Raw genomic sequence first — 19,742 nt, forward strand, 5'->3', positions numbered from 1 at the left:
AGCATATTTTAGGGTATACTCCCAGATTCTTCCTTTGTCGCCTTGCAGCTGGGCTTGAATTTGAGTAACGCCAAGAAGTGAAGACTCAAGTGCACACTCTAAATGCACTTCTAACTCCAGCTGTAATTGGGTGTGTCTTAAATTTGGTGACAGAGTGTTGTATCCCATGATTGTCATACTCAGCATAGAGCCTTTGTATGTTGTTCAACTGAGCTTTACTCAGAGCAGACCCACTGCAATGCATTTATCAAACATAGCCATGCTTATTATTTTTCCTGGGTCTGCTCTTGAGTAAAACTTCATTGAATACCACTTGAGCTTAATGGGCATGACTAACTTAGCTCCATCAAAATAAAAAAATTCCTTCCAGTAGCACCTTAAAGACCAACTAAGTTAGTTCTTGGTATGAGCTTTCGTGTGCATGCACACTTCTTCAGATACCCATGCACACGAAAGCTCATACCAAGAACTAACTTAGTTGGTCTTTAAGGTGCTACTGGAAGGAATTTTTTTATTTTGACTATGGCAGACCAACACGGCTACCTATCTACTATTAGCTCCATCAGTTTCAGTGGGTCTATTCTGGTTTGGTACAACTCAGGAAAAGGGTTCTAAATTCAAAAGGCACCAAACTGTACCTTTCTTCATATATAATATGGCCCTGCACCTGATATCAGATTATGTGCAGGTGGATGTGGCTTAGTGAAAACTACACATGGGACAAATGGAGAGGCCTGGTAGGTCTCAGTAGACCTGTGGGCCTGAGGTTCCCCAATACTGCTTTACTTCCTGTCACCCCTGAAAAGAAGAAGTTTTTTCCCTTCTCAAATTTGAATAAAAAGTCCTTCAGAAACTATGTGGGTCATTTTACAGAATGAAAATAACAAAATAAAACCCTCAGATCTAAAGGCAGAACTGTGTTAGAAACCCAGTTATAAGAACAGAAGGCCTCCTAGAATGTTAATTCGATTTTTCACTTGACATTTTTGGAGACGGAGCCATCATTATATCCCAACATGAATCTAGAATTGTACTCACTGGCCTATTCCTAAAAAGTTAGATAGAGAGCTGATCCCCAATATCTCTATGTGTATGTTCTGCAGAATCTCACCAAGGACCACAAAACGTTGCATCAGAATGAACAGAATCCTTCAACCATTGGCAGTTCATAAAAACAGACTATCCTCCCACACGGAAACACACTGTGAATTAAGATAACAAGGATTTGCTGCTGTTTGGATAATTGAGAAGAGAGCATTTATACTGCAGATGTAACTAAATACATTTGTCAGATGTTTGTTTGCTTTCCCAATGAGCACATGTGATGTGTGTTTGTCACACACTTTGTGGAGTAGGCAGGCCCCAGGCTACATTGAGGAAGATTAGATGCCAGGCTAGTAGGTTTAGTGCTAGGCTAGTAGGTCAACTCTTGGTTTGGATCCAGTCAAACCGTTCTGGCGTTCTGTCGAAGGAATCTGGTGTCAAAGTGAACCCTGCGTAGAGACGCATCATGGCACACATTTGGGAGGAAGAAGGTGGAGGACGTGTTTGACAGTCAAGTGTCTGAGAATTGGAAACTCCCCTAGCATCTTCACCTGACTGCTGCTCAAGATAAACGCGATTATAATTAGCTGTTGCTTTAAAGTGTCTGCTCCTGGCCATGCGCTATGCAGGGTAGGGAAAGTCCAAACTGGGTAATTAGCCTTCTTAGAAGATTCCAGCAGAAGCTGTGGGAGATAAAGTAGCAGGTGTTGAAATAACCAGGTCTTGGATTTCTCCCTCACCCTGTGGAAGGAGATAAATGAAGCTAATGCGCCTGGGTCTTGAGGTGGAAGCCGCAGCTTTCAGAGATAGAGCTGTCTCCTTTGCAGACAGGCAGCCCACATTACAGGCTCCTTGTTTTATTGCAGAAGATTATTATTAAGAGTAATTTAAAGATCAGAGTGATAACTGAAAATTGACTTCAGTGTCTACCCCACCCCCAGCCCCAAGTTCACAGTCTTTTTTTCCCTCTCTCTCTCCCTTTGGGTGAAATTATCTGTAGTTTGAGGATTAAGAGCCTGAGAGGAGTGAGACTGTGTCTGGAGTCTGGAAGTTATCTCAGGGTTTTCAGGGAAGTTAGCCAGAAGATAGCTGCACTTTTTTTTTAAAGTGGGAAAACCTGTTCTGAATGCCAGACGTTATTAACTGGAAGCTGACATTTGAGTTCATAGAATGAGCAACATTTAAGAGATCACATTTAAATGCTTTTGAAGGAAACTTCCCGCTGGTAAGCCATTTGAAGAGAAAACATTTATTTTACAAATGGTTTTCCTCTGTTGAATTTCCCAGTTTTATTTCGCAGTGTGTTGCCTAGTTTTTTACTCCTTCCTTTTCTCTTTCATGTCTCTAACATGCTTTCCAATATGTTCTTACGTTGCCCCTTGCCAGCATGGCATGAAGTATGTAGTATTTATTGAAACTTGTTCTGCTTAACAGAGCACTAAAGCCTGCTCTTTAAAAATAGGGCCAAAGGCCAGGGCTGGGGGGGGGGGGCTTTTCTAGCCCATTCCTTTGCAGATTCTTTTTGTCTCCAACAATCCAAAATGCTGATCTCTCTCTGTGTTTGTGTGTGTGTTTGTGTGTGTATGTTTACATATGCACAGCCTGGTTTCCCTGCTTGGTGGCTTCAAAGTGTACCTGTATTTTATAAGAAACCATTTCTTTGATGTGCTAAAGAGATGAATAGCAAATGGAAGAGCATTATAGTGACAACTAACAAATTCATGATCCCAATATACAGGAATCATGCCAGCTCCAAGAGAGAATTTTCTCAGAAAGCAAGTCAAATTGATGCCATCAGGAAAATTAGTTCATTGGGACACAGATATTTTATTGGGAGCTATGGCTTCTCAGTGGGTGATGCTTGCCTCTCTCAAGCTGCTTTGGGGTTGTTGTTTTCTTAAAATCAAGCAGTATGTAAGTTCTATGAAGTAAATAAAATGGACAGGTGACAAGAGAAGCAAGGCACCAATTGCATCATAAATTGATTTTTTATTTTATTGTTATTTATGCTTTATAGGGACGCGGGTGGCGCTGTGGGTAAAACCTCAGTGCCTAGGGCTTGCCGATCGCATGGTCGGCGGTTCGAATCCCCGCGGTGGGGTGAGCTCCCGTCTTTCGGTCCCAGCCCCTGCCCACCTAGCAGTTCGAAAGCACAACCAAGTGCAAGTAGATAAATAGGTACTGCTTTATAGCGGGAAGGTAAACGGCGTTTCCATGTGCTGCGCTGGTGCTGGCTCACCAGAGCAGCTTCGTCATGCTGGCCACGTGACCCGGAAGTGTCTCCGGACAGTGCTGGCCCCCGGCCTATTAAGTGAGATGGGCGCACAATCCTAGAGTCGGACATGACTGGCCCGTACGGGCAGGGGTACCTTTACCTTTACCTTTTATGCTTTATAGCGTATTCTATGCTTTTTTTGTAGCATCAATTAAGTGTTTTAAATTTGTTGTTAGCCACCCTGAGCCCGGTTTCCTGAACCAGGAAGAGCGGGGTATAAATAAAATTTTATTATTATTATTATTATTATTAGTGCTGGAGTCCTGTGCACATAAACCGAAAATGGTCCAAAAGAGCATAGAAAAGCACTGCATTGGACACCTCAGCTTGAATTGCAACAAAAGTGGCATCCAAGGCACTATTTGGTGGGCATTTGCCCCTAAAATCTAACTCTGAATCTTTACCTCTGGAATTCTTCAAACAAACATTCTGAGAGGAAGATTCCTTAAGAGCCATTGCTGTTGAGAATGAATTTGAAATCCTATTGAGAAGTTCACCTTTACCACCCTGGAAACTGTTCTGTCCACCACAAAGCAATCATCAGCACCATAACTTTTGTGCTTAAATCTCATGTAGCCAAGCTGAGATCAGCCACTTCCTCAGCAGCCAGTACAGAAGCCAGTCAGGGGTTCTGCTTGGCCTACCCAGTGGCCAATGGTTTGCCATCCCAGTCCCCTTCCATGCTGCTGCTGAAGAAGTGAAGGGACTTAAGCTAGTGAAGCAAGACCTGAGCACTCCACTGAGCAGCCCCACCAGCTGTCTTCCCAAGCTGCAAGGCGAGAGAGAGGAGTCCCTTTCTCAGTGCAGCATGGAGAAAAACTTGTGAGAGGGGGGGAGGAATGGAGACACAATAGTGTGTGCATACTTTGGCCCCATCCATTCAGGACTGTCCTCCATGCCCTTTCCCTCAGAAGAACAATGGCTCCCCAGTCCTGGAGTAGACAATATTGCAGTAGATGGACTGGGGCCTCACCCTGTACAAAGTAGCTTCATATGTTGATATGAAGTTGTTGGTTAAGAGAACACATTATTAAACATTATTTCCATGCAGCAATCCACAATGCTGAAATCTGAACTTTTTTTAAAAAATAATAATAATCTAAAGTAACCATACATTGGCTAGTTGTTGTAGAACGTTCATAGACTAAAATAATAGCTTTTGTGTTTTCATTTCTTGAAATTTTTAAATGCCACCAACACACCCAGTAAAATACCTTCTCCAGTAAACCTCTGAAAGGAATTATTTAATTGTTTCTCATTCCAAGGATTGGTTTATTTTGTTCTTATGAAGATAAGTCCTTTTTCCACATAAGGTACTGGTTACGTTAAAATACAATATTGGTCAAAGGATTGCTTGATGTTACAGCAGTGGTGTTTATCATGACATCCACAACCTCTGTGTGACTCTCCCAAAGAGAGCTCATTCATGTTGTAACTGCAACCTTATTTATATATTACTCTCAAAATTTGAAAAGGAGGACATTCACTCCACCTCACCCCAGGTATCGTCTGAGTCTGAAAATCAACATATATTAACGTAGACTTCAAGGAAGGAGGAGAATCCGTAGAAGGGCTGTAGGAAATTCATTTTTCAAATATGGCTAAACATGAGAACTCAATCACCTGAGGTTTGCTTTTATACTGTAGCTGTCAGTTAGTTCCAGAGTTTAAAACAGCATTTCTACCTCCATTTGGTTGAAGGGCCCACTGTGGGATTTGTCTTATGGTAAGGCGATGTCAAGGGGGGGGGGACCATCTCGGTAGGAGAAGAATTAAGACAACTTACTAGCATTGCTGACCTATGCAAGAAAGAAGGAGCAATTTTATTCTGCATGCCATTTTGGCATTAAAGCTATAAAATGCCCTAATGCTTTTCTGGCTCTCCCACTGAAAAGGAGTGCAAACATCACTTCACGATTGCAACACAGGAAAATGTGCATTAGCAAGACGCACTTGAATTTCTGCCACTGAAACTCCTTGAGATAATATCAGGTTTTTACTGTAAGCATGCCACAGAGTTCTCCAATGGAATACAATTATCTGGCTTTCCAACTTGCAAGGCAAGGAGCCCCCTCCATAAAACATTTTCTTTGTAGACCAAGAGTAAATAGATCTTCAACCCTGTTCCTGTCCAGTGTCCAAGAATGTGAGGCGTCATTGCTTAGCATTTCAAAGAACTGCAGCTCGTAAAGGTTATGAGCTACCACTAATTGTTTTCAGGGTACAGGAGTTTGATCTTGAAGCAAGACCATCTTTCTTAAAAAGAAAGACTTAAATAGTTGGATCCGTTTTACCTTAGAAGAGAGAGAAAAGATGGTTGCGAAGTAGTTTTGAGAGGGGTAACCATGTCAATTCTTTGCAGCCAAAGCACCTTAAAGATGAGGTTTTGGGCTTAGTTTTGTCACGTCTAATGAAGAGTATTTGGCTTACAAGAGCTTAAACTGCAATATATGTGTTTCTAAAGTGTCATGGGGTTCTTTGTTATTTTTGTAGTTCAGAATGCAGAAAAAAATATGGGCGGGAAATGGAGAAAACCATTGAAAGAAACTGATAAGCAGCAGTTTAAGATAAATAAGGACTTCTTCGTATAATGTGCCATCAACATAGTACGCAATTAATTGTGGTGACAGGTAGCAGCAATGCGTTTTAAGAGTTGCGGTTGAATACAAGGTGGGTAGGGCTCTCTGTGGCTGCTAGTCAGGATAGCTAAAAGGGGAACATGCATGTTCAGAGATCCCATACCTCGACTATCAAATTCCAAGCTTTTACAAGTGACTGATAACACCGTCATAACCTGCTTATAAAATTTCTAGGACATCTGTCTTGGCTACTTGCTGTTGACCAAATCCTGTAGATCTGGAACTGCCATGGCAATTCTCATATATCAGTTCAGCACTATGGACTAAGTACATCAGAAATGAGCCATGAATTTGCGTGTAAACTGACACACCAGTTAACTAAGTGGTGGAAGCCAGCAGTATTCTTCTGTTGATCTTACTCCTAAATAGTTACACCCTAATTATATTTGTTACATGGCTGGAGGAATAACCAAAGATCCTGGGAAAAAATGTGTTCTATATGAATTGTGCACACAGTTTTATTGGATGTGCCTTTTTATAAGTAGAACAGTTTATACTTGGGAATTTGGGAATTTTTCTAACTTGAGGGTGCAGCTAATTGACTGCAGATTCAACTAGTAATCTAGCCTACGAAGCCCAAATGTACTTGTGTTATGAAGGGCCTGAATTTTATAGGATGTTTATTGTTTTTACTTTATATATTCTCCTTTTCAGGGGTCATCAGGCTCATACACATACATACAGAAACTGATATACCAATTATTCTTTTTGAAGGTGAGGTTTTGTTGTTTGAGAATCTTTGTGGATTTTGGAATTAAAGTAGCAACCTACCAAGCAATCCAGTTATCTGTTGCTTCAAAATCGATGACTTTGGACATCTTTTCTCTAGCAAAACATATATCCAAATGTACCATCTCAGAACCTGCTCCCAAAATATGGGGCTTATTTTTTTAAATGAATAATGAGCAATAAAGCCAACTAAGAGTGTTGTTTTATACAGTCATGCATTTCCAGTGCATTGACTTAGAACAACACTATAGGAAGTGTGTTACATCCTCTTCGTATTCTTAAAGAGCTACCACACGTGTGTGAAGTGCTATTGCATTGTCCTTCAGTAAGAGCTCTAAATGGAGTCTGGCAGTTGCAGTGTTTTGCATGGTACTCTTTGGCTCAGCAGTGATAAGCAATAGACAGTCTGGCTCCTTCAAGGAGTCCTTCAGCAACGTCTGAGCCCTCAGCAGTTCCAAAACTCTCTGGCTGACTTTCCCCAGTGGACCATTCATTTATCAGGAAATGAAATTGGTTACAGGATTCCTCCTATTGCCAAACCTCACTGACGAAATCTGGTTTATTGCTAGCTTCAGAAACTGCAGGAGTACATTAGCTGGCTTAGTCTTGCTCCAAGTTTCTTTCTGACATCGTCTGAAAAGAAAACCTGTTCTGTTTAGATTGTAAAGATTCAGGACATTTGTTTGAATATCTATATTCTCATGATATAAACCAATTGATAATTCCATGTCCCCAACAGTTTCATCCCTGAAACTGGGAATCCTTTCTTTCTTACATATTTCTTCTTCAAAGCTGAAAATCTTTCACCTGCTAATACAGTCTGTTTAACGGTCTAAACAAAATTTTGTCGCTGTAGATCAGATTATGCACACAAATGAAGAGGGCTTTGGGGGGGCAGGGGGAGGATGACTGCACACTATTTTAAAGCAGGTAATCTTGTTTATATGTTTGTGGGGTGAGGCGAGACAATTTGTTGTAGCTGTGTGCTTGATTTAATAATTTTTACCTCACTCTTCAGCCAAAGAAGCTTTAAGTGGCTTACAAAAATCAGTGGTAGGACAATCCCTGCCCTCAGCTTGACAATTTAAAAGTCATGACACACAGATACAAAAGGATGTGGAGGGAGGAATAAAAAAGAACAAGCTCGCACACAGGTTCTTACAGTTGCAGTTCTTGTAATGACCAGGTGAGAGGGAAATCATTCAGGTGCTGGAATGTCTGCTACTAGGTGATGCCCAGGTCTCTCAAAGAGGCATTTGTCTCTCTAACAGGGACACAGGTTGTTGGGAGATGTACATTCAGTAACCATTGTCATTTTCATCATTTGGAGAGTGGGGGGGAAAGAGATCCGTGGTTGCTTTTTAGCCTACAGATATTCTCAGTTACGCTGAATTTTATAATGCTGTTTTACAAGGGATCCAGTAAACAGTCTGGACGCCCCTGATTCTGCAGCACTGCTAACCTAAAGCAGGCGTAGACCTGGTCATGACCACTAGGATATCCATGTAAAAATGGATATAATTAATTATGAAATTCATTTTTTTAAAAAAATTGCAAACATGAGTCTCGAATTTTCTAAAAATCACTGCTTTTATAAAAATGGTATTAGCTGAGGTGATGGTGATTATTATTTGTTACATTTGCAGACTGCCATTCACCCATAGATCTCAAGGAAGTTCGCAACATAAAATTACAGTTAAAAAAATACATAAGGGGGGGGTCAACAAATTTAAACGGGCATCGGGTATCAGACAGCCAAGGTCTAGGTGAAGAGTATAAAGAGTATAAACCCATTTGTAATGAATTCTATGCATTAATGTCCACTTCCATACACATTATTTTCTGTTTGGGAACTGTTTCGTAGTACTAAATACATAAAGAGAGTGGTATTCTTCAGGAGCACACACATGTATAAATTTGCAGCCAGCCTGATTTTATGCAGGCCTGCACCATTTATAATGTGGCAGTATTTGCTCATGAGAGTTATATTTCCGAATGCCTGGATTAAAAGATGTGCATCTTTTATTGTCTTAAAGCACAGCATGGACATGAGACTGTTGGAATAGGTCTGCATGACCTGTGTATATACCTAAGATCTTTGAAGCATACGCTTACAAATGTGCAGTTTAGACCCCTAAATGTCTGAGGAGCCTCCATGCATAGAGTACTTGTCCACTTAAGAACATTTGCCACAAGATGGTGGCAGCAGGGGCAACTTTGAGGGCAGGGCGAAATGGGTGGGTCCATTGCCATGTGATGTGGATCTTTTTCATATGAGTAACACCTGGAGAGGGCTGGAGTTTTGTCTTTATTTGACTTCTCCCTGTTTCCATGCTGAATCCTAATTTATTGCATTATCTCCCCATCTGTTTTTTTTAAATAACTTTTTTTGTCAGTTTTGTGTGTTTTGCCAACTACTTACAGGAACAACTTCTAGCTTCTTCCTTAATGTAACTAATAGTAGTATTAGGGGTTCAAATTTTAGCTTGTATCTTATCATTTTCATAATGCCAGCTCACATGAATTCCCCAAATTTTGCGAAAAACCACCCTTAATTAGTTTTCATCTGGTATGTGATATGATCCAAAAATCAATATACTTTATAGCCATGTTGTAGTTGTTTTCTCTTGTTTATTAGGGATGACTCAGTGGATAGTTTAAGAATCTCATCCTCTGTCTGTATACTTCAGCCCATCTTCCTAACATTTGCTTCTGCAATCAGCTACCCTGTGACCTGCTGGGGATGTTTGGCTGTCTAGTTTGCAGTTTCTGAGATTTACAGAGTCTCACAAGACCAGTCCTTGTCTGGTGCCAAACTAGTGGCCTTGCTCATTGTCTAGACCCTACAGGGATGAAGCCATTTAAAATAAAGGCTAAATAAGTGATTCGGTCTTCCTGGGTAACAGTTAATCACTGACATTGTCAAGAATTCTATAAAATCATGTTTTCAAAGCCGCCACAGCTGCTAAAAACAAAATTACAAGCCTTGTTAGTATAGCTTCTTCCCTTTATTTGAAGAAAAAAATTAATAGCAGAATTCCTGGAGATGAGAAGCTTTCATCCAAAGCACAAAAAGGTCACACCGCCTTCTTCCAACCCCACCTTTATACCTCAGTTTTGTCAAGCCGAAAGTGGTTTCTGTTTAGCTTGCTTTCTGTTAGAATTGGATTTTATTATTATAAAATTTCTGTAAATCTTGGGGTTCATTTTGCTTTTAACTGCCCTTATTTACACAACACCCTTGTGAGGCTTCATGTAAATAGCTCCATTTTTAAAGATCATCATTATGTATCTGGCAGCTCTGGCTCAGATACCAAGTCAGCCAGTAAATTCATTGTTTTGTACCCAAATTACCCTATAATTCCTGCATGGGGCCATGTTCTTCTTCTTCTATTGTTATGGATCCTCATATTACAATGAATTACTTCTGAACACACTTGAGGGATTTGGTGAGCCCAAAGTACCAAGGTTGCCCATGGTATTTCTGCTGTGGGTGAATGACTTTTACTCTGCTGTGAGGTGATTAAACCACATAGTCACTCCAAATGCAGAAATACAGTGGAACAGTCCTCCATCAGAAGAGACTGCCTATTGCATCTGTGCATGGGTTTTTGCTCTCACCCTTCCTTTTTCCAACCAGGAGGCAAGCCCAGAGCAACAACTCCTACAGAAGCATGGCAGGCTCTTCTACGCACTAGAAGTAAAACTTTTCAGGTGTAAGAACAAAACACGCATTCAATTTTAATTTGGATTCATCCATGTATGTTTAGCTTAATAGCACTATGGTATCTGCTCTCAATTAACGGCTTGCACCAGGTTCTAGATGCCACTCAAAATTAAGTCCAGCATCCTTGCCCCTCTGGTTCCAAGATCAGCTGCCCTAGGACACAGTCCTTCAGGGTGTCTAGAATTTTTCACCTCTTCGTCATGTCTGGAACACACATATAGCCAGTCTATATGATAATAGTTGAAGTCACCATTACAGCACTACATTTCCTCTTTTAGATGCTTACTTGAATTCATTCTTCTCAAGATCTCTCTGAGAATTTTGATTAGGGGGATGATAGCACACCCCCAATATCACCACTTCCAGCCATTCTACAAAGTATTAAATAATTATACATTATCTTGCATTGATTGGTCGAGCATTTTTTTAGGAGGGGGGTGATTTTAAGTGTCACTAAACCCTTCTTTCGATCTTGCATAATGACAAGAGGGTCGTTATCTGACTTTTTCGGAACACAGGGGAACATGCAACAATTTTGAGCAAATGGATTTAGGTTCTACACATTATAAAAATTAGTTCAGCCTATTGCAATTTAGAAAAACTTGGTTCTCCAGCCCTGGGTTTTATTAAGCAAGTACTTTTGATCATGCAGCGATTCAAGGGAAATTATGGCGAAAAGCAATAACAATGTCACTGTAAATTACAGTGGAATGAAAGGTAAATGCACAAAATGAGGAATGGTTTTAGGGTATTGAATTTTGTTCAGGCTTGGAACATGGTGTCTCAATTTCAAAATTATTAAAGGTAACTGCTTGCCGTGTTATGTTTTGTGTAGATAATAACTTGGGTCTGTAGGTTTCACAAAAGTATTCTCGCTCAGTACAGCCACCTGATCATTCAAACCATGTCTCTTTTCAAAGGTAATTTAGGTATTTCCCCCCTTTAATAACATGAGAATCAGAAAGTACCGTTGGCTTGGTAACAGATTGGAACTATTCCAAAGTGGCCAGACTTGATTGAGGTAGAACTTCCAACCTCGAGCACACCAGGGCAAAGGAAGTAGAGGCAAATGACCTTTTCTTTTGAGGGCTTTTAAGTGATAGACTTATGTCTTTAAGGAAGGGAAACATCCTCAGCCATCAAAGGACTGAGGTTTCCTCCTATTTCCTTGCAAAGCTGCATAGGTGATATGGCCCATAGGTCTTGTCATATATCACAATAAAACCTCCCTTTGTATTTTTTAAAGAAGGCAGAATCCAGTGGGAAATTTTCTTTCCTAAGCAACGCAATCAGGAATGGGAGTCAATTGCACAAAGGTTTAGAACTGGAGAGCCACAGACTTTAGTTTGCTTCAGTTCCAGCCATTAGTTGTGCTTTATACTGCCATGACCGTACCTCTGGACGTAGACATTTGTTCATGCCAAGGGACTTGGGGAGAATTGTGGAGTGTCTCGTTATGATGGCCTATGAAACAGGCAGAAAGAATGCAGTTGTCTCCTATTTCTGCTGCCTGCCCCAAATCTCAGTGCAACCTTCCCTCAGACACTTTTCATGGGGATCTTGAGTGAGGACTCTGTGTAATGCCAAGTATCCTCCCTTGGATTTGTGGAGTCGCAATTAGTGGTTTAATGACTTAAAATGTGCCCCCAAATTAATCAGGCAGCAGTTTTTAGTTATTTTTCAGACAAGCCACTTTCAAAAGAAGGCAGGTGCTGACTCCCTTCTCTCTACCCCCAGAAGGGCGGATTCAGCCTTTTAAGATGGAGGCTGCTGTGACACATGCTGGCATCATCTAAAAACAAATAACGAATGCCTTTTTTCCTTTCCTATTTTTATTCATAGGCAGATTTGACTGATTAATCAATTATTCAGTTAAGACTTCTCCAGTCGGGTGACAGTCCTTGTAAAGTTCCTTATGGGGTCAAAGTGAGTGTAATCCTTGTAGGGCTGGGTCTTGCAGATTGGGCAAGGCATGTCAAAGCAGGAGGGAATCCGAGGTTATTGGGCCAACAGGTAGACAAGCAGTCTGGTGAACCAGCAAGGCAAGCAAATCACTAAACCAGCAAGATATACAGAGTGTTATGCTGGCAAGGTCCACAGTAGATCTTTCAGTCTTGGATAACAGCAAAGAAGACAGAAATGGAACCTAGTGAAGTGATTTGCTGAATACAGCTCAGTTGACAGGCTGCTCCACATGGTATATTGTAACTAGGCTTTCCCTGCTTCAGAGAATGGATTTGCATTGCCCGAAACTCTCTTTCTCGGACCATGGCATGCAATCCTCATTGTCTAATTATTCAGCTGGTTATACCACCATCTTGAATTGTAAGAACAATGACTACCATGCTTACAACTCTGAATAACCAGTGGAAAGTGAGCATTATTGGTTGTGATGCCTCTCTGCAGTAGGCTAGCAAACTTGTAACTTGTAACATTTGTTCAGCCACTTGGGATGCATGTCGTTGTCCTGAAAGTCATACTCACAGTTTGTAGCTAAGAAAGGAGTGGTATTGCCTGTGATGAATGCTAGAAGCTAATAGCATGCAGCAAAAGTAATCTAATGTTCTCTGAGTTAGTTGAATTCTGGAGACCTATCCTTGATTCTGATTTGAGACTTGCATGGCCTCACTGATGCATCCCTGTTCTTCTTTCCCAAACCGTCTGATTTGTAAAAAGTGTGTGTGTGTGTGTGTGTGTGTGTGTGTGTTTGTCTTTTAAATTTCTACACTGCCCTTCATCTGAGGATCACAGGGCGATAAAAACACAAAAATACATACAGTACCATAGTAACTAACAAAAACAATGACACCCCACTCCACACACACACAGGCCAGGGAGAAGAAGTATGTTTTTCTAGGCATCTAAAGATATGTAAGAAAAGCACCAGGCAAGACTTCCTGAGGAGAGCATTCCACAAGTGGGGAGCCACCACAGAAAAGGCCCATACTTGTGTTGCCAACCTTTGGACCTCTCGCAGTGGAGGCACACAAGAAGGGCCTCAGATGATGATTGCAGGTTGGTTCATACTGCGGTCCTCTGTTGTTTAAGGCTTTATAGGTCAAAACCAGCACTTTGAGTTGGGCCCAGAAACTAATTGGCAGCCAATGTAGCTTCCATGCTCAAACCATCTTGCCCTGGTGAACAACCCAGCCACTGAAATCTGCACCAGCTGAAGTTTCCAAACTGTCTTCAAATAGCAAAGAAAATCCCAGTGCATCGTTTTCCAAAAACAACTGACCATGAACTTATCATGATCTTTTCACTGCTTGGAAAGGGAGAGCAAAACATACAGAGAGCTCATCATTACTTCAGTCTTGTTGGCATTCAGTTTCGTTTAGGCTTGCCCACATCGAGTCCCTTTTCATGGCCAGACACTGAGTCATCTCAGAGGCTGCAGGACCTGGGTCATACAGAAACTTAATAGAAAGTTATTTGTCACTGGTCTACTTCATAGCAGCATAATCCAAACATTCCCAGAATCTTTTGTAGCAGCCTCAAATGCACACTGATCAAGGTCTGAAGTACCAAGAAAAAAAGCTGTCCATTTCCTCAGAGCTGATCCCAGGAAGATAAAGGCAAGAATCTGTCTTCCCTTCCCTAGGAAGAAAGACAGATTGGTGTAGTGCAGGGTTTCCCAAACTTAGGTCTCTGGCTGTTGTTGGACTACAACTCCCATCATCTATAGTTAGCAGGTCCAGCGGTCAGGGTTGATGTGAATTGTAGTCCAAAAACAGCTGGAGAGCCAAGTTTGGGAAACCCTAGTGTGGAGAATCAAATATTAATTTAGACACCATAGCAAACTTTTTTTTGTATTAACCATAATTAAGCACTTGCATCATGATTTGAACTTCCATAAATGCAGTAGGGAAATCATGGTTTAAAGTTGCTTGTCGTCTTGTATTTTCCATCTGCTCAGCACACCACTTTGTGTATGTGAGGATAATAACATCACAGAACCCCATGTGTGCTACTCTGAGCTCTTTGGAGTAAGGTCAGGATACAAATGCAATAATAATTGATATTGTTCTTGTGGTGGCACATCTGGTGCCGATTGATTGCGCTTGTGAGTTGGCATGCTCAATTGCTCAGGGAGCTAAGCAGTATTGCAGCCCAGCTTTTGAAAGGGGAGAGAACATTGTCAGTTTGGCTCAGACTTAAGACCACACAGGGAGAAATTGAAGACTGGGCATATGTCCTGGCAAGCCAAGGGGCAAGGAGTCCTAGAAGCAGGAAGGGAGCAGACTGCCTACTAAAATTGAGGTGCCTGAAGGAAAGATAGAAGAATGAGGCTTGCAGGAGATGGGAGGTAGGGAATGGAGGTGTTGTGATCAAGATATCGGGTAGAGAAGAAGAGCCCTGCTGCATCAGACAAAAGGGAAATCTTGTCCCGCATCCTAGACAGCAGCAATAGTTCCGATTGGAGCTAAATAAAAGGGAAAGCAAGGATCTGAACGAAACAAATGCATGGTGGAGTCATGAGGTAGAAGAACTGAAGAGCCTCTGATGAGGGCAAAACTTCACACAAATGGCTGTACACAAGTGGTGTGAAGGAAATGAGCAGACAAGGGACGGTTGGGAACCTGAAGGTTGTAGGGCAGGGAGCCACAGGGACATAGTGCTGCTGGGCCACAAGTATGGACCGTGATGGGGGAATACTGCATTCACTGTACAGTGGTACCTCGGGTTAAATACGCTTCAGGTTACAGACTTCGCTAACCCAGATATAGTACCTCGGGTTAAGAACTTTGCTTCAGGATGAGAACAGAAATCGTGCAGCAGTGGCGCAGAGGTAGCGGGAGGCCCCATTAGCTAAAGTGATGCTTCAGGTTAAGAACAGTTTCAGCTTAAGAACGGACCTCCAGAACGAATTACGTACGTAACCAGAGGTATCACTACTGTACTGCTCTGACCTGGCAACTCTTAAGGTGCAGATATTGTGCGGGGGGGGGGGGGGGACGGACCAGTTTGAGGGGACTGAACTTCACATACTGATTTTAATTAACTAGCTACATCTTGGGCTGCAAACTCCCAGTAGCCATAGGAATGAGCAGAGGCACTCAAGCTATCTCATGAACGCCTCTCAAGTTATTCAGTTGTGATCCAGCACTCCTGATCAGCCGCGCCAGAAAGCCATAGAAAGATATAATGGAGTTGCTAAAGGCAGCTGAGCTCCCCTTATCTGGGCTTTCAGTGGGCCGCGATGGGGAGATACAGAGGTAGAGCAAGCCACCCGTAAGCCACCTTGTTAGCACCCCATGACTCTCCACACTGTGGCTCTGGAAAGATGCAGTCATCTTTAAGCAAATAACTAAACCCGTTCCACCCAGGGTGTGATGCATGTTCTTACTCCATCACTATTCGCCTGTCTCCACTTTTCTTTCTTCCTTTTTCTGTCCTGGAACAGTTGAACTTTCAGAGACTTTGCTGTTGCAATACATCTTCATTTCTCTGAACAGGGATATGAATTTGATTTTTCTCCCGTTTCAGTGTCTGGCCTTCTCCACCCGGATTACAGTTCTCTGAACACTTCTGAGACCTTCAGTTACTTAAGAAGGGAGTAATGTCAGGCAGCCACGTACATTTTCCAATACACAAAGATTGTGGAGCCAAAGGTCTGCTGCTTCAATAGGGGTGTTAGTCAGCATGTCCTGAACTAAGACAGATAAGGACCCACTTCCTAGGCTGCCCTGATCAGAAAGTTAACAGCTGGTGACAGTAAGTCTGTCTCTTGTTCTTAAGCGATTGTTATCATTTTGTAATATTTACAGGTCTGGCTTTCTCAGACTAAAACGTACAAAATCAAGAACTTTATTAAGAAACTTATTGCCACAGCTGGACACTTGTTTTGCCAAAGCTATGCCACCCCCATTTCCATAAGCAAAAATAGAGAGGGGGTGTTACATGCCTTCAGGCACCGTACATAAGAGGTCACAGGACAGGGGTTGATGAACGGTTTTAGCTGCATCTATGGAGTTCTGTTTCCATTAGGAACCAGTCTGTTGGGAGGGATGGGCTTGGGAAAGAGTTTTGGGGCTTTTGCTCTGGAGGTGGCTGGGCAGATGTGGAGAGAGAGAGAGACCCCATTGCCTTCCAGCTCCTGAAACAGACCAGATGTGGTAATGGGCACTGGTGTGCTGGGTGTGACCTTTACCCCCGCTTGCCCACAGCTTTGTCCTTTCTGGCTCCTTAGGCCTTTTTGCAATGATATCATTGCTTTGCACCAGTTTTGGGTGAAAGCATGTCTGGAGCCTCTTCTTTAGAAAAGCATGCAGGCTGACTCATGCTGCCATTCCTTTTGCCACTCTCCGCATGAAAAGGATTTTTGTGAAACCAAAAACGCAGAAGTCTATTTTTAAACAAGGAAGGGGTTTTTCACCTTTTAGGAGCCCCGTCTGCTTAATCTCTGCAGTTTAAATGTGGTGAAACTGGAACCATCCCTGGCTACACCGAAGCCAAGTGCTGGTTCATACTGTACAACTCAGAGAATGGTGGGGACAAATAAGAATGAACACCACCACCACGTCTTTCCCCATTTCCGTTGTAACATGGAAATTTTCATAAATCTTCTGGTTCTTGAGGCAGAGAATATGAAAGGAGATTGCATTGGGGATGCGGAAGGAGTGTGTGTTAATTAGGACCAATTTCCATTTTGCATACCTTGACCTCAGTATTCGGAACGCCCATCGTTCAAGGTGCAAGTTGTGACAGGGAATTTCATTAGCGTGAGCAGTTTCTGAGCTCTGGGCACAGTACTGAGCCTAAGATTTCAGATTTAAACTGGGTTCTTGTTATAAAAAAGAGTGCCTAGACATTCTGTTGTTGCGCCCATAACCTAGGTTTAAGGTCGGCGACTGGCTTGTATACCTGTGTTTCTAACACTGCTTTACTTCAATATGCTGTGGATCTTCGATAGCAGTTTCTTCAGTATCTGTTTACACAATTCCTAGATCCAATCAGGAACTTTCTGCTGTTAAAAATGTTTGAAAGCCTGGATCCCAGTGTAACATGTTGTCATTTTATGTATGCATAATTCAATTTATGTCTGAAGGTTTCATAGAATCATAGAGTCAGAATAGACCACAAGGGCCATCGAGTCCAACCCCCTGCCAAGCAGGAAACACCATCAGAGCACTCCTGACATATGGTTGTCAAGCCTCTGCTTAAAGACCTCCAAAGGAGACTCCACCACACTCCTTGGCAGCAAATTCCACTGTCGAACAGCTCTTACTGTCAGGAAGTTCTTCCTAATGTTTAGGTGGAATCTTCTTTCTTGTAGTTTGGATCCATTGCTCCGTGTCCGCTTCTCTGGAGCAGCAGAAAACAACCTTTCTCCCTCCTCTATATGACATCCTTTTATATATTTGAACATGGCTATCATATCACCCCTTAACCTCCTCTTCTCCAGGCTAAACATGCCCAGCTCCCTTAGCCGTTCCTCATAAGGCATCGTTTCCATCGTTTTCAAGTAGATTACAAAGTGGCCTCCTCTCACTTCTATAGTTAGCTGGGGCATGTCTACACTACTAGTTGTAACTGGCTTTAAGCCTATTTAAACACTATGATTTTCAAATAAGGGATCTTAGCGTTATTGTTCCAGACAATAATAATAATAATAATAATAATAATTTATTATTTATACCCCGCCCATCTGGCTGGGCCTCCCCAGCCACTCTGGGCGGCTTCCATAAAAACCAAAAATACAGTAAAATGTCACACGTTAAAAACTTCCCTGAACAGGGCTGCCTTAAGATGTCTCCTGAATGTCAGGTAGTTGTTTATCGCTTTGACATCTGCTGGAAGGGCGTTCCACAGGGCGGGCGCCACTACCGAGAAGGCCCTCTGCCTGGTTCCCTGTAGCTTTGCTTCTCGCAGTGAGGGAACCGCCAGAAGGCCCTCGGCGCTGGACCTCAGCGTCCGGGCAGACTGATGGGGGTGGAGACGCTCCTTCAGGTATACTGGACCGAGGCCGTTTAGGGCTTTAAAGGTCAGCACCAACACTTTGAATTGTGCTCGGAAACGTACTGGGAGCCAATGCAGGTCTTTCAAGACCGGTGTTATATGGTCTCGGCGGCCGCTCCCAGTCACCAGTCTAGCTGCCGCATTCTGGATTAGTTGTAGTTTCCGCGTCACCTTCAAAGGTAGCCCCACGTAGAGCGCATTGCAGTAGTCCAAGCGGGAGATAACCAGAGCATGCACCACTCTGGCGAGACAGTCCGCAGGCAGATAGGGTCTCAGCCTACGTACCAGATGGAGCTGGTAAACAGCTGCCCTGGACACAGATTTGACCTGTGCCTCCATGGACAGCTGTGAGTCCAAAATGACTCCCAGGCTGCGCACCTGGTCCTTCAGGGGCACAGTTACCCCATTCAGGACCAGGGAATCCTCCACACCTGCCCGCCTCCTGTCCCCCAAAAACAGTACTTCTGTCTTGTCAGGATTCAACCTCAATCTGTTAGCCGCCATCCATCCTCCAACCGCCTCCAGACACTCACACAGGACCTTCACCGCCTTCACTGGTTCTGATTTAAAAGAGAGGTAGAGCTGGGTGTCATCCGCATACTGATGAACACCCAGCCCAAACCTCCTGATGATCTCTCCCAGCGGCTTCATATAGATGTTAAAAAGCATGGGGGAGAGGACAGAACCCTGAGGCACCCCACAAGTGAGGGCCCAAGGGTCTGAACACTCATCCCCCCCCCACCACTTTCTGAACACGGCCCAGGAGGAAGGAGCGGAACCACTGTATAACAGTGCCCCCAGCTCCCAGCCCCTCAAGACGGTCCAGAAGGATGCTATGGTCGATGGTATCAAACGCCGCTGAGAGATCCAGCAGAACTAGGAAACAGCTCTCACCTTTGTCCCTAGCCCGCCGGAGATCATCAACCAGTGCGACCAAGGCAGTTTCAGTCCCATGACTCAGTCCCAAGGCTAGAGATCTGGGTGAGCATTTTTAGAATCCTCATAAGACTACAACGATAAAGGTTCTCCCAGAGGAAATCATCTAAACAGTTTACCAATGAATTTAAAAACTGGCTTCAGTATGTAATACAGACATAGCCTTAGTCCCAGTATTATTATGCAGTGAAATTGGTTTCTCTTTTTGATTGCTGTAAATCATTAAGATTGCTATGGTGGGACAAGAATATGTTGGAATGAGATACTTGATTTACTCTGCCTCCAGAGATGAGCTATGTAATATTGAAACATTTTGCTCTCTAAACAGCATGAATCGTTTTTTAGCCTAGGCTTAACCCATTTTAACACTAATATTTTATAGCGAACAAATAAGCAGTGGTGAAAAATAGAACCTATGGAATCTTTTTATTTG

General features: G+C 42.7%; 1 protein-coding gene and 1 long non-coding RNA gene across 7 annotated transcripts in view; both read left to right on the forward strand.

Annotated features, from left to right (window-relative positions):
- Window positions 1-19,742, forward strand: part of DYM (dymeclin) — a 169,420-nt gene that overhangs the window by 136,090 nt on the left and 13,588 nt on the right. The gene's annotated exons all lie outside the window — the stretch shown is intronic.
- LOC308597471 lies at window positions 10,233-16,387 on the forward strand. The gene is made up of 2 exons (XR_014013018.1): window positions 10,233-12,340; window positions 15,902-16,387. It is a non-coding gene; the product is annotated as an uncharacterized lncRNA (long non-coding RNA).

This window comes from Podarcis bocagei (assembly GCF_964188305.1).
Source record: "Podarcis bocagei genome assembly, chromosome: 11".
NCBI classification, from domain to species: domain Eukaryota; kingdom Metazoa; phylum Chordata; class Lepidosauria; order Squamata; family Lacertidae; genus Podarcis; species Podarcis bocagei.